This window comes from Stomoxys calcitrans, chromosome 1 (genome assembly GCF_963082655.1).
Source record: "Stomoxys calcitrans chromosome 1, idStoCalc2.1, whole genome shotgun sequence".
Lineage (NCBI taxonomy): Eukaryota > Metazoa > Arthropoda > Insecta > Diptera > Muscidae > Stomoxys > Stomoxys calcitrans.
In genome coordinates, this window is record NC_081552.1 from 138,888,683 (window position 1) to 138,902,879 (window position 14,197).

General features: G+C 43.4%; 1 protein-coding gene and 1 long non-coding RNA gene across 2 annotated transcripts in view; both read right to left on the reverse strand.

The window, feature by feature from the left end:
- Positions 1 to 14,197, reverse strand: part of LOC106088058 (GDP-Man:Man(3)GlcNAc(2)-PP-Dol alpha-1,2-mannosyltransferase) — a 99,617-nt gene that overhangs the window by 7,976 nt on the left and 77,444 nt on the right. The gene's annotated exons all lie outside the window — the stretch shown is intronic.
- On the reverse strand, positions 12,736 to 13,267 carry LOC106088059 (uncharacterized). Its single transcript, XR_001221375.2, has 2 exons — positions 13,143 to 13,267; positions 12,736 to 13,083 (listed from the first exon to the last, which is right to left on the reverse strand). It is a non-coding gene; the product is annotated as an uncharacterized LOC106088059 (long non-coding RNA).

Below are 14,197 nucleotides of genomic sequence, written 5' to 3' on the forward strand. Positions count from 1 at the left end.
CGTCCTCGTCGTCGGGGTATGTGACTCCTCCCGTGTGGCAATATACGCAACAGCAACGCGCGGTCTCTGCCGGGAAGTGTATCTTTCTTGCAACGACCTTCGATGCAAGATCGATGCAATAGTAGATTTTAGAAAAGGTGACCAACACTTGCAGCCTGCACAGTTGTCACGAATACAATGTGCTACGTAAGGATCGCTTAAGGAGTGGAGGTGGGGGATTGGTCTTCGGATACACCGTTCCGTGCAGTATAGACCCGGCTGGCCTGGTCTACATGGAATATATGGATATAGCAGTCAACTCCGGTACTGGCGAGAAAGAGCTATACAATATGTACATTTTGGTTGGTTCCTACCAAATTTGGTAGGTTTATCACTTGGTAGGTTAGTAGGCCGACTTGGTTTTGGAAGGTTTTCCCAATATACAGGGTGGCTGATGAAAGCCGCTACCAAAAAAAAATGTAATAACTTTTTTTCTATTTAATAATAATAATTTAATAATTAATTTAATTAATTAATTAATTAATTTAATTAATAATAATTTAATAATTAATTTAATAATTTAATTTAACATGAATAAAAGAAAAATGTATTCCATACACCGAAAAAAAAATGTAGCAATATTCATCATTGTAGCAATATTCATCAGCCACCCTGTATAAGTACTAAGTAAATGAATGAACAAACTTTTAGGGAGAAGCAAAGTACCTCACTAATGTCGCCAGCATTAGGAGAGGACAACCAACGCTGAAAATTTTTTTAATGTTTTCGCCAGGATTCGCTGCAGCGGCCTCCTAATTATGTTTATATAACTTTAAATTTTTAAGAACGGTCTATATGGTTCAATAATCCTTTATTGACTGTAATTAGTATGAATGCCAATGGATCTTTGCACAATTTTCCAAAATTGTGGGTATAAATCTGGCTTTTATGGGTTCAATATTTTACATCAGGATATCGGTCTATATGGTGGCATTATCCAAATCCACTGTTGCCGGATCTAAAATGATCAGAGACACGAATTTCATGAGCTAAGGAGTTTTATCCTAATAACAGGGTTACTTCAAGAAATAGCCCATCTATCAATGCATATTATTTTTAGAGACTATGGCGTGATTTTCGATCGACGGACAGACATAATTAAATCAGCTACGAATGTAGTCTATAATCTGTAAAGGATTGGAAATGAATTATTCCATAAGTTACAAATGTAGTGACAAAACGAAATTCCCCACCCTTCGTTGTTAGGTATAAAATTATACTGCATTTTTTTTTTTTTTTTTTTTTGCTTATATATTACTAGCTGAGCACGGCCCGCTCCGTTGCGCCCGATAATGTTAGAGAGGAGTACTCTAAACTTGGAAATTTCTCCTTAATTTCAGTTGAAAATGTATTCCAATTTTCCTGAGGATTTTTCTACTCTCAAATACCTCTTACATAAACCCCGCATTGCAATGGTCAGTAAAAAGTCCTGTTTGTGGGTGGGGTGGACACCCAGAGACTTGGTCCCAAAAGTGGAAGTCAATTTCGTGCTCTACTCCCAAAGACCTTTCATTTAAGATCCATATTGCCATGGTAAGTAAATATGACTCACATGTAAGGTAATGTGAGTCACGAAACACTTTGTCCTACAATTGGATATCAAATTCGTTTTCTACTCTCAAATACCTTTAATTTGATACCTATATTGTAGTAATTGGTCTACATATCCGTTTGGCGGGTTTTGGGGGTGGGCGGACCTCCCAGGCACCCCACACTAGATTTTTATACGGCCGATGGTGAGTAACAGCCGAACTTAAATGTGTATTTTCCTGACTTTGTGATACCTTTATTTACCGGCCCTGCTCAGGGGATTGGGGTGTTGTTCTTTGTCTAGAGAAAATACATACTGCACACTACTAAATCAAAACGTAGGTAGCCTAACCTTGCATTACGGAGACCGACTTTGATACGGAAAGAAGTAGAAGTGATAGGAAAGATTAGCAGTACTGGTTAGCAAAAAGGACAAGATATTTATGCCTCTTGCGGTCAAAGCCCAATATTATTCATTAGAATGTTACTGGATAACCCACGATAATTGCACTAACCGAACAATAAGTTCCTCATGGAATAGAAAAAAACTTAATTCTTTAAAAAACTTAATTATTTTAAATAAGAATAAAATGTAAACATAAATTGAACTGTAGGGTATAAATCCTACACCACCACTGTGGTACAGGGTATTATAACTTTGTGCATTTGTTTGCAAAGCTTAGAATAACAAAAGATAATAAGACAATAATTATACCGATCAGCTTAGGATCACTTCCTGATTCGATTTAGCTATGTGCGTCTGTCTGTCCATGTATTCTTATGATCAAGTTACAGGTCGCATTTGTTGTCCGATTGTCATGAAAGTTTACACAAGTCTCCTTTTTGGCCCAAGGACGAAGGCTATTGATTTTGAACAAAAACGGTTCATATTTAGATATAGCACCTATATATATATTTCATCCGATATGGCATTTTGAGACTGTAGAAGCCACAGTTTTGGTCCGATCTTTACAAAAGGTGAGGTGCTTCATTTGACGTCTTCATATGTGTGCAAAATTTCATAAAAATCGGTTGAGATTTAGATATAGCTCCCATCTATATCTTTCATCCGATGTGGCCTTTTAAGGCTATAGAAGCCACAATTTTGATCCGATCTTTACAAAATTTGGCATGGGATGCTTCATTTGACGTTTTCATATGTGAAATCGGTTCAAATTTACATATAGCACCCATATATATTTGTTATCCTATATGCAGTTTTAAGGCTGTAGCAGCCACGATTTCGGTCCGATCTTTACCAATTTTGGTACGGGGTGGTTTATTTGACGTCTTCATATGACGTCTTTATAAAAATCGGTTCAGATTTAGATATGCAAATTGCAAATTTTGCCCATGAACATTTCACTAAGGAACAGGGGCAAACTTCTCATATATCAATGAGTGCAGTGCGATTCAAGTTTTTAAGCTCAATGATTAGGGGGCCTCCTTTTTATAGCCGAGTCCGAACGGTGTGCCGCAGTGCGTCACCTCTTTGGAGAGAAGTTTTAGATATACCTCCCATATATATCTTTCATCCGATTTGGTAGGCACAATTTTGGCCCGATTTCTACAAAATTTTGCGTGAGTAGTTTTATTTAAAGACCCAATGCGAGTGCAAAATGTCACATAAATCGGGCATGATTAAGACATAGCTTCCATGTATATCTTTGGTCGATATGGTCTTCTAAGTCTGTAGAAGCCACTAGTCCGATCTTAACAAGATGTAGTACGAGGTGTTTTATTTGACGTCTTAATATGTGTGCAAAATTTCATAAAATTCGGTTTAGTTTTAGAAATAGATCCCCGATATATCTTTCATCGGAAATAGAGTTTAGCCTGGAGAAACCACAATTTTCGTACGATTTTGCATGAGACGTTTTATTTGACATTCCAATACGTACGCAAAATTTCATTAAAATCGGTCCAGATTTAATTATAGCTCCAATTTATATAATTTATCCGATATGGACTTTCAAGGCAGTAAAAGCTACAATTTGGGTCACATCTCTACAACATAGGGCGTGTGATGTTCTATTTAACGTCCCAGTATGTGTCATCAAAATTGGCACAGGTTTCGATATAACTTCTATATTATCTTTTATCCGATATAGCCTTTTAAGGATGTGGAAATCCAAATTTGTTGGCCTATCGTAGGAAAATCTTACAAGGTTCTATTTAATATTTCAATAGGTATTAATTTAAAGTCTGACTAGGTAAAAAGTACTTATCTGATTTACCAGAACTTTAAGGCCATCGCTGACTCAGGCCTGTTGTCGTGGCTGGACTCTGTTTGATTAACAAAATTTGTAACCAAATAAATTTTAACTCTTGACAGAAAAAACAAATGTGTTGATGAACAAAAATTGTAGACTTGTGTAAGTATTAGGTCTATTTCATGTATACTAGTTCAAGTATTTGATGGTCCAGATAATCTAAACGTATTTCTGACGTTTTACTTCCAAAAAAAATCGAAACCTAAATTATGCGCATTGGTATGGTTGTCTAATTGAAACAGGCAATGAATTCCATTTGGTTGTTGTTGTTGTAGCAGTTTATTGTGTACTATCTTTCGTCTGCTTGATTCTGTTGAGTGTCAAGACCCAGGAACTCCGCGACTAAGATGGGGTGCGTCCACAGGGATCTGGGTCTGAGTCGAGTGGGTCTGGCCGGGCAGTTAAACAGGTGACGTGTATCGTGCGGTCCCTGGTTACAATCGGGACATACATCTTGCACGTCGGCATCAGTCCTAGCTCTGTGGGAATTGAGGCGGCTGCATCTGCCGGAACGTAATTGAGCCAGAACCACTCTGGTTTGCCGGGGGAGGTCGATTTCTTCGGGTGCAATGGGTGGCGGTCGTTCTCCAAGGACTACATTCACCCGGTAGCCAATTAACGCGTCTGCTACCGTGTCTGCATGAATGTTGCTCAGACCCGCTTGATATGCCGCTTGATCTAGAGGTTCTCTCTTATAGCGCTGGACCTCACGCTCTAAATCGTGTAGATCAACCTTAAGGCTTCTGGGCGGTGGGTATCTATCCACAAGATGATGATTTGGATGATTTCTGCGATAACAGCCCAGAAGGTATTGCTTAGACAGCATGTAGTTATGTCTTCGCACTGGTAGGATCTTTGTCTCCTGATGGAGGTGGTCCACATGAGAACTAAGGAGACAGCCCGTCGCAGTTCGGAGGGCGGCATTCTGACAGATCTGAATATTATTCCACTGCGTGTCACAAAGTTGACGTGACCACACTGGCGCTGCATAACTTACCACAGACCGGCCAATTGCTTTGTACGTGGTCAACAAGGTTTCTTTGTCTGCACCCCAAGTGCTGCCAGCGAGTGACTTGAGGACCTTGTTTCTACCTTTGACTTTATTGCAGATTGCTGTGGCATGTGGGGAGAAAGTGTAGGAGCTGTCAAATGTGACGCCAAGTATTTTTTGACACTTGATGGTCGGAATCATTTCTCCATCGACCATCACAGTTAGCTCAGAATTCACCTCACGCGTATTTGTAGTGAACAGTGTGGCTGAAGATTTGGTGGCCGATATCTTCAGATTTCTTGCAGCGAAATATGAGGCAAGCTCGTTGAGGGGTGGGGGCCTGATGCCATGATCGTACAGTCGTCCGCATATGATACGATCTCTATGCCGTCTGGAGGAGGTGGGATGGAGGATAGGTAGAGGTTAAACAGAGCCGGAGATATCACCCCACCTTGGGGAACTCCCTGTTTCACTCTACGGTGTTTTGACTTTTTATCCCTAAATTCCACAAATGACTGGCGGCCACACAGATAATTCGCGACCCAACGTTTCAGGCCTGGCTGGAGGGACATGTTGGCGATGTCCTCAAATAATTTGGCATGGCTGACCGTGTCGAATGCCTTCGATAGGTCCAGTGCCACGAGGACCGTCCTATCACAAGGCCTGGGTTGATTGAAGCCACGGCAAATGTGTGTGGTGATGGCATGCAAAGCTGTTGTTGTGCTGTGCAGTCTCCGAAATCCGTGTTGATGCTCGGCGAATGGAAATTCTCCTACGAGGCTCGGGAGGAGTAATGCCTCAAGCGTCTTAGCCACTGGTGAGAGAAGGGAGATCGGTCTGTACGACTCCCCCAAACTCGGGTCCTTACCAGGCTTCAGTAGCGGGATCACTCTGCCCATTTTCCAGACATCGGGAACTATAAGAGTGTTCAATGACAGGTTGAGGACAGTGGTAAGGTACTCAACTCCAGGTAAATCCAGATTCTTCAGCATCAATGTAGAGATTCCGTCGGGGCCCAACGCCTTGGAAGGTTTGGCGCCACGGATGACATTCGTAACTTCGCCCACGGTAAATTGTGATGGCTGTTCATCGGCTCGGAGACCACGAATACGGCGAATGGCTCGCCTCCTTGCCCTGTCTCTCTCGGGATGCACAATAAATTGACGGTTGAACAACCTGGCGCATCTCTTCGGATCAGTCACGGTTAACTCGCCAAAAGTGACTGAGGTCCTGTCGTCCCGTCTACCGGGGTTCGAGAGAGATTTAACAGTGGCCCACAATTTGCCTGCACCGGTACCTAAGTTACATTGCTCCAGTTCCAGCCACAAATTCCGCTTATGTTCGTTGACTACCCTGTTTATTTCCAGATTCAGCTCGCTGATTCTGGGGTTAGCGGGGTCCATAGCACGAATCCCATCACGCTCGTCTGCGAGTACCACTGCTTGCGCCGGGAAATTGGGTCGCACTTGCGGTATTCGACCGGCTGGTATAAAGCGAGGGGCTGCTGCGTTGATGATGTCTCGGAATTTCCTCTCGGCCACAAGCACATCAGAGGGGGGTGGGAGTTCATTGAAGCGGCGATTGGTATACTCTCTGAAGCCAGTCCAATTGGCCTTCTTGTAATTGATGAACGTCCGGCGCTCAGAGGTTATGAAGTCGGGTGGTCGGTCGATGGTGAGGATTATGGGGAGGTGGTCTGACCCCAAAGAGATGACGGCTTGCCAGGATACATCACTCGGGAGATCAGGGGATGCGATTGAGATGTCTGGCGAGCTGCTGCACCTCCTCGTAATCCTAGTGGGGGCATCCTCATTCACCGTGCAAAACGTGGAGCTATCTATCTGCTCTGCCAAAGCTATGCCACGCTGGTCGTTACCTAGGGGAGAATGCCATGACGGGTGATGTGCATTAAAATCCCCCAGAACCAAACGACTATGGCCAGATACCAACCCACTAATGTCGGGGCTGTAGGCCTGGCCATTAATCGGGACACAGCTACCAACCGGCGGTATATACACGTTGTATATCTCTATCTCGGCAGTACCAGACCTGACTGCTACCCCCATACATTCCATGTATGGGTCACTAGCGTCAAGCGCAGGCGAGATAGGTCTATACTGCACGGAATGGTGTATAACGAAGGCCAAACCCCCCATCTCCATTCCTTGAGCGATCCTTACGTAGCACATTGTAGCCGTGACAACTGTGCAAGCTGCAGGTGTTAGTCAGCTTTGTCTCCTGGATCGCTGCGACCGATATGCTCTTCCGACTCATAAAATCTACAAGCTCATCAATCTTGCCTCGCAGTCCATTGCAGTTTAACTGCAAGAACGATACATTTCCCGACACTGGCCTGGCAATAGTAGGGCTAGGGTGCTGTCGTTGCATAAATTGCGGTCGGGGGGGTCACATAGTCCGACGACGAGGACGCCGAAGGCGACGACGGCGACGCTTGTGACCCACTGCTGGCTATGTTCGCACAGCACCTAGCGACATAGCCAGTATGACTATACTCCCGTAGCGAGGTTAGCCCAGAGCAAGAACGGAAATGTACCCACTCCAAGCACCGGTTACACCTCACCGACACTGACCGATGATGAAGGCGGTTCTGGCAAACGGAACAGAACCAGGGTCCGGGGTTCTTTTCAATCCCGGCACGGACCAGAAGCATACGGAGAAGGCACTCCGGGATGTGCCTCTCCCATGACGAAAAAAGACGAACACGTACATTGAGGCGGCAGCCCTTGCCGATGAAGATTCCATCGGGTCAATCCGGTGCGTACAACCGGCTACCATGGGATTGCTTTGGCTGCCATTGGTGCTTTGGTGGCGTATACCGTATGGTCAAAAGGAAAATTTACGGCAACAATCATACGTCAGGTGCGGCAAATTCCTCAAAAATTCATAAATTGGTGGTCTGGAGTTGATATTTCTTGGCTCTTTCGCATATATCCTCAAATAAAAAATTATTGGGAGGAATGAGAGATGTTCGGTCCCAATTCCTGAAAACGGAAAATATGCCTCAAAATCACAATTTTAAAATATATATATTTATTTTATTTACCTCCCAAAAAATAATTTCTGACTTGTAATTCGCGGTTAGACAACTTAGCCACAGCAAAATTACATATATAATTTTCACAAATTTCTTCCAATAGAAAACAAACAGTAAGTAAAGGCAAAAGAAGGGCGGTGCCGACTTTATAAGACCCTACACCTAAAATATAGGCGTCGGGGAAAGCGCTGTACAAAATTTTGGCAAGATTGGTCAATAAATGCCCTTGCAGTGACCGTAGAAGTGAAAATCGGAATCGGAATCGAAAAAATCTAAGTCTTTCCTGCCGAGGAAAGCGTTGCACAAAATTTTGGGAAGATTGGTCAATAGGTTAGGTTTAAGTGGCAGTCTGCCATCAGACTAACTTAGACGCTTTCGTCCATTGTGATACCACAGTTCCTACCGTTGAACCTAGTTCCTACCGTTGAACTATCCAGATCGCTTCAAAAAACTCAATAAATTGCGAATGTTTACATCCACTAAATCATACAGGTTCTCAAAGAAATGAGAACCTAAAGTGGAACTCCTTCTAACTGCTAGTGCGGGACACACACGGAAGGTTATACAGTCTCTTCTTCTTCGATGTCCTCACAGCTTCTGCAAAAGTCGTTTCTAGCAACCTTCAGTCTGTCAGCATGTTTTTCAATTAGACAGTGACCTGTCATGACGGACACAATGACTGAGACGTCTGTTCTAGCCAATGACAGCAAAGCAGTGGACCTCTTCTCGTTGCCCTTCGGGCCTGGTCCCAAAAACTTAGCTTACATGTCGTTAGAGGCATACCTGCAGATTCCAGTATCCCTGGAATGTGTAAGGTAGTTCCTAGTCTCGCAAGCTCATCTGCTTTAGAATTCCCTGGGAAATCTCTGTGGCCCGGCAATCAGAAGAAGTGACTTAACCTCACGGCAGTGGTCGCTGCAATGTGGGTAGCCACAATATCCAGAGGCATAATATGTAGCATTAAATTCAGTGCATCAGATGGTGTCGTCATCATATAGAGCATTATAGGTCTAACAACTGCAGTATATACCCAATGCATGACACGCGGTCTAAATCCGCAACTTTTGCCAATAACTCTCTTGAAGGTGTATAGAGACAATAATATATTGTTAATGGCTATATTCTAAAGTAGAGGAGACAGTACATCATCAGGGCCTGGCGACTTAAAGGAGCCGAAACTTCTTATCGCCCAAAGGATTTTCGGCTCAGACACAATTCCCTTATGGCCTCCGACGAATGCATATCAATGACAACCTCTTCTGGCGCCACGTTGTCCGATGAAGAATTTCCCGGAAAATGTGTATCAACGAGTAGTTCTAGTGTTTCCTCACTAGACATTATCCATACATTCGAACTTCTGAATATACCCCACCGTAATAGGTCTCGAGGACAGAATCTTTCATAGCCTAGAAGCCTCAGATGTGTCCTCCACTGAGCTGCAGAATTCTACCCAGGATTTGTTCTGAGCCTTTCTAAGCTCGCCCTTATATTTCCTTAGCTCAGTCTTATAGATGTCCCAATCGTGTGGGGCTCTTGTGGCTTTTGCTCTGTTGGAGAGTTTTCTGCAGTCCAACCAGCACTGGGGTCCACCATGGCGGTCGCTTTTTGCCCCTTGGCTTGGCACTAGGGCAATTCTGACACAAGCGAGTCATTCAGGGCCTTCGTGATCCGCTTCACCACTATGTCTATATCGTCCGTAGTTTACACTTCTTTTTCAAGTCTAGAAGGGATAGACGGGACATACATCTTGCACGTCGGCATCAATCCTAGCTCTGTGGGAATTGAGGCGGCTGCATCTGCCGGAACATAATTGAGGCAGAACTACTCTGCTTTGCCGGGGAAGGTCGATTTCTTCGGGTGCAATGGGTGGCGGTTGTTCTCCAAGGACTACATTCATCCGGTAGCCAATTACCGCATTTTCTACCGTGTCTGCATGAATGTTGTTTAGACCTGCTTTATATGCCGCTTGATCTAGTCGTTCTCTCTTGTAGCGCTGAACCTCACGCTCTAGATCATGTAGATCTACCTTAAGGCTTCTGGGCGGTGGGTATCTATCCACAAGATGATGATTTGGATGGTTTCTGCAATAACAGCCCAAAAGGTATTGCTTAGACAGCATGTAGTTATGACTTCGCACTGTTAGGATCTTTGTCTTCTAATGGAGGTGGTCCACATGAAAACTGAGGAGACAGCCCGTCACAGTTCGGAGGGCGGCATTCTGACAGATCTGAATATTATTCCACTGCGTGTCACAAAGTTGACGAGACCACACTGGCGCTGCATAACTTACCACAGATCGGTCAATTGCTTTGTACGTGGTCAACAAGGTTTCTTTGTCTGCACCCCAAGTGCTGCCAGTGACTTGAGGACCTTGTTTCTACTTTTGACTTTATCGCAGATTCCTGTGGCATGTGGGGAGATTGTGTATGAGCTGTCAAATGTGACGCCAAATATTTTGGGACACTTGATGGTCGGAATCATTTCTTCATCGACCATCACAGTCAGCTCAGTATTCACCTCGCACGTATTTGTAGTGAACAATGTGGCTGAAGATTTGGTGGCGGATATCTTCAGATTTCTTGCAGCGAAATATGAGGCAAGCTCGTTGAGGTAGACGTTCAACCTATCGCAGATGTCATCAATGGGTGGGGGGCCTGATGCCATGATCGTACAGTCGTCCGCATATGATACGACCTCTATGCCGTCTGGAGGGTGTGGAATGGAGGATAGGTAGAGGTTAAACAGTGCCGGAGATAACACCCCACCTTGGGGAACTCCCTGTTTCACTCTACGGTGTTTCGACTTATTATCCCTAAATTTTACAAATGACTGGCGACCACACAGATAATTCGCGACCCATCGTTTCAGGCCTGGCTGGAGGTCGTGTTGGCTATGTCCTCAAATAATTTGGCACGGCTGACCGTGTCGAATGCCTTCGATAGGTCCAGTGCCACGAGGACCGTCCTATCACATGGACTGGGCTGATTGAAGCCACGGCAAATGTGTGCGGTGATGGCATGCAAAGCTGTTGTTGTGCTGTGCAGTCTCCAAAATTAATGTTGATGCTCGGCGAATGGAAATTCTCCTATGAGGCTCGGGAGGAGTAATGCCTCAAGCGTCTTTGCCACTGGTGAAAGAAGGGAGATCGGTCTGTACGACTCCCCCAAACTCGGGTCTTTTCCAGGCTTCAGTAGAGGGATCACTCTGCCCATTTTCCAGATATCGGGAACTATAAGAGTGTTCAATGACAGGTTGAGGACAGTGGTTAGGTACTCAACTCCAGGTGAATCCAGATTCTTCAACATCAATGTAGTGATCCCGTCGGAGCTCAACGCCTTAGATGATTTGGCGCCACGAATGATGCTCGTAACTTCGCCCACAGTAAATTGTGATGGCTGTTCATCGGCTCGGAGATCACGAATACGGCGAATGGCTCTCCTCCTTGCCCTGTCTCTCTCGGGATGCACAATAAATTGACGGTTGAACAACCTGGCGCATCTCTTCGGATCAGTCACGGTTATTTCGCCAAAAGTGACTGAGGCCCTGTCATCTCGTCTACCGGGGTTCGAGAGTGACTTAACAGTGGACGACAGTTTGCCTACACCGGTGCCTAAGTTACATTGCTCCAAGTGTTCCAGTGTTGACTACCCTGTTTATTTCCAGATTCAACTCGCTGATTCTGGGGTTAGCGGGGTCCATAGCACGAATCCCATCACGCTCATCTGCGAGTACCACTGCTTGCGCCGGGAAATTGGGCCGCACTTGGGGTATTCGAGCGCCGGACGGCTCAGAGCTTATGAAGTCGGGTGGTCGGTCGATGGTGAGAATTATGGGGAGGTGGTCTGACCCCAAAAAGATGACGGCTTGACAGGATACGTCACTCAGGAGATCAGGGGATGCAATGGAGATGTCTGGCGAGCTGCTGCACCTCCTCGTAATCCTAGTGGGGGCATCCTCATTCACCTTGCAAAACGTGGAGCTTTCAAACTGCTCTGCCAAAGCTATGTCACGCTGGTCGTTACCTAGGGAAGAATGCCATGACGTGTTTTTGGCGAGTGACCAAAGATGTGTGCGGTCTAGCGTTGTCCTGGTGGAAATGACACCTTTACGATTGACCAATTCTGGTCGCTTCTCCTTGATGGCTATATTCAATTTGTCCAATTGTTGACAGTAAACATCTGCATTAATCGTTTGGTTCCTTGGAAGCAGCTCAAAATATACCACACCCTTCCAATCCCACTAAACAGACAGCATAACCTTCTTTTGGTGGATATCAGCCTTTGAAGTGGTTTGAGCTGGTTCACCATGCTTGGACCATTATCGTTTTCGACTAACGTTGTTGTAAATAATCCATTTTTCATCTCCAGTTATGATTCGTTTTAAAAACGGATCGAATTCATTAAGGTTTAAGGTGCATATCACAAGCGTTGATTCGGTTTGTTAAATGAATTTCTTTCAATACATGTGGTACCCATATTAAAATTGACGCCAAACAAACAAATGTAAACAAAATTTCGCGCACTTTTTTCTAAAGCAAGCTAAAAGTAACAGCTGATAACTGACAGAAGAAAGAATGCAATTACAGAGTCACAAGCCGTTGAAAAAATTTTTCAACGCCGACTATATTACTACTATATTACCGACAATTACTTTTTGGGCAACCCAATAGCTCACATGTATATGTTCGTCAGATTTTGAGTAATTTGTTGCCATTTGTCAACCGTAGTTATTACATAACCTAATAAGTCCACCGCTGACCGCAGGCCTGTTGTCGTTGCTGGATTCTGTTTGCTTAATAAAATTTGTAACCAAATAAATTTTCACTTTTGACAGAAAAAACAAATGTGTTGATGAACAAAAAATGTAGACTTGTGTAAGTATTAGGTCTATTTCATGTATACTAGTTCAATTAGTTGATGGTACAGATAATCTTAAGGCCATTCTCACGTTTTACTTCAAAAACAAAAAAATCTCAAACTATGCGCATTGATATGGTTATCCATTTGAAACGGTCAATGAATTCCATTCCGTGCTTTGGTGGCGTACACGATATAATCAACAAGAAAATTTACGGCTACAATCATTCGTCAAAAATTCATAATTTGGTGTTCTGGAGATGCTATTTCTTGGTTCTGTCGCGTAAGTTCTCAATTAAAAAAATATTGGGAGGAATGACAGAAGTACGCTCCCAATTTCTGAAAACAGAAAATATGCACCTAACTCAGCAATTTTATAAAATATCCAATATATTTACCTCCCACAAGTAACTTTGCCACAGCAAAATTGCGAATATAATTTTCACAAATTTCTTCCAACAGAAAAAAAAATAATTTATTTGACACCACAAAATTTCTTACTGTTTTTCAAACTGAACTTTTCTTTTCGAATGAAACATTTTCTTTCTATACATAGATATTTGAAAACAAAACCAACTGAATTCGATAAAAATATTCATTATGCAGAATAACATCAAACTAGAATGGAACAATTCTTACAGATGTTTTTGACAATTATGGGAAGGGGGAGGGTCCACCCCCTTCAGATATCAAAATTAAGTTCCCTATTTTCACGACTGGTCAAGCTTCGCTACGCCTTCATTTACACCACGCAGAAAATATGTTTCTTATTCTTACTCTAAAATTTTGACAACAGTTTAATTAATCAGATTTTTTCCCCAAATTCTTTTTTCTATAATATTTTTGCATTTATATCTATTTTTATTCTGTGGCAAAGATAGGCACTTAAACAACCTAAAACACTTATTGTTAAAGCCAGTCTTAGGGTGGGAAAGTTAAAGAACAATACCGCAAACAAACGCAACTAAATTATTTTTTTTCTTTATTGTAAGGACCGATAGGTTGTCATAATAAAGATAAATGCTGCATTATCAATTTTCACCACTCTGCCCCCTCTCTGTTCATGTTGGTGTTTCCTTAAGCCTTAGAGTGGCTTAACGCCTATAACATTGATCATCATATGATAGTTGTCTATAATTGACTATGAAATAGTCATGCACTGGGTATATACTGCAGTTGTCAGACCTAAATTGCTATATGGGGTTGTAATCTCGTGGACGGCGCTTCAAACATCCACCTAAAGTTAAATACTCAGCCAGATCCAAAAGTTGTTTGTGCATCACAGCCGCACTGAGGACGATACCATCTGATGCACTGAATTTAAAGCTACACCTACTGCCTCTGCACATTGTGGCTAAATAAATTGCTGCGACCACTGCTTTGGGGCTAAGGGAGCTTCCCCTTTGCTCATGCAGCGTCTACGGACACTGTGTTATCCTTAATACAATGCCCG